The sequence below is a fragment of the Brassica oleracea genome, chromosome C7 (genome assembly GCF_000695525.1).
Source record: "Brassica oleracea var. oleracea cultivar TO1000 chromosome C7, BOL, whole genome shotgun sequence".
Classification (NCBI taxonomy): domain Eukaryota; kingdom Viridiplantae; phylum Streptophyta; class Magnoliopsida; order Brassicales; family Brassicaceae; genus Brassica; species Brassica oleracea.
Genome location: NC_027754.1, coordinates 43,671,768 through 43,672,208, shown reverse-complemented (window position 1 = coordinate 43,672,208; position 441 = coordinate 43,671,768).

The window sequence follows — 441 nt, the reverse complement described above, 5'->3', positions numbered from 1 at the left end:
CTGAGTACATGGGTTGCGAAGAAAGTTCGGGACAAAACTTACAATTGTACTGTAACATCCCGAGTTGTGATATGTGAAAAGGCTTAAGAGAATTGATTTGGCTACCTATGTCACCAAAGTTGACTTACCTTTTCCAGAGCACATCCTGAAAAAACTCCAGAGTTAAGCGTGCTTGAACTGGAGTAGTGGAAGGATGGGTGACCTATCGAGAAGTGATTCGCGATAGCGTGCGAGTGAGACCAAAGCATGGAAAAAGGTCGGGTGGTGATTAGGGTTAGTAAACAATGATTTCGAGCCTTTAGAAAAATTAACGGACCGATCGCTGGAACGGGATGGGCCCACAGGCCGAGAGAGCGGACGTGGGTGGCCTATTAGCTGTGGGCGGTCGGGGCGTTACAAGTGGTATCAGAGCTGGTTAGCCATCTCAGTTCTGACCTGAGA